Here is a 1,015-nt window from a genome sequence, read left to right on the forward strand (position 1 = left end):
AAATCATTTTGTACCTCAATGATGTAACCTTACAGGCTCAAAAAAAAAATAATGATAAAAAAAAAAAATAAATAAATAAATAAAATAAAATGCTGTGTATTTTGATTTGTTGATATAATTCAATCAATAAGTCAGGTAAAGTCCGTGATCATTGGAACTATCTAGTTCTCTGAATCGGACGCGGAGCTCACTCGCAGTGGATGCCATAAGATGGAAACATGCAACTTTCACTATTCTTATGAAGAATAATTTATGTAACAAGAAAAACTGTTTTGACTGAATCTGAGAAATACATTTGAAAAGTTTCACAGCTTTGTAAAGTGAAGCGTGGTGTGTGTATAAGCAATATAAGTTGCAGGGGAGTCTTTTCCCATTCTATTTGAAGCTTCCGCAGTGTTTTGCTTCTAATAAAAAATCACTCCAGTATATTAAGTACTTTAATGGCATCCTATTGACTTTTTTCATGTGAAATAAAAAAAAGATAGTTTCTTTTTTTCAAAACTTTGTATGTCAGTAGAACCATCGGTGATATCGTGTTTTGTAGCGACCGTGATACAACTTGAAAAAAAATGTATCAAAGTGTGTGAGGTTTCAGGATACTACAAAAAATAAAAAAAAAAAATAAAAAAAATAATAAATAAAAGATAAAAAAATAAATATAAATAAATAATAAAATCGAGTACCATATCTTATACCTTTTTAATGGAATAATCAGTAGCAAATACAGACTTTCCACCTGTTTTTCTGTGTTGTGTTATAACTTATTAACGCAAAAGAGGTGTCTTCATCGTGTAAACAAATGTATCATATCATCATACATGTCGGATAATGAGGAAAAAAGAGCAATTGTTCCTTATTTTATTAGATACAAATATATCATATCTGAAAATTGAAATGTGTTAATAACATCATAGAATATAATCTTTACCAGAGATATCCTGCGAAATACCTTTCTGAGGGAATACATGAAATGGATTACACATTTATTGCTTATGTGTAGAATACTGATAACAGC

General features: G+C 29.1%; 1 long non-coding RNA gene across 1 annotated transcript in view; it reads left to right on the plus strand.

The window, feature by feature from the left end:
* Positions 1-857: 857 nt before the first annotated feature.
* Positions 858-1,015, plus strand: part of LOC119574670 — a 9,879-nt gene continuing 9,721 nt past the window's right edge. Inside the window, exon 1 of the long non-coding RNA XR_005228892.1 lies at positions 858-994. This is a non-coding gene — a long non-coding RNA (uncharacterized LOC119574670). The remainder of the gene's footprint in view (positions 995-1,015) is intronic.

This window comes from Penaeus monodon, chromosome 6, assembly GCF_015228065.2.
Source record: "Penaeus monodon isolate SGIC_2016 chromosome 6, NSTDA_Pmon_1, whole genome shotgun sequence".
In the NCBI taxonomy this organism is placed as follows: Eukaryota; Metazoa; Arthropoda; class Malacostraca; order Decapoda; family Penaeidae; genus Penaeus; species Penaeus monodon.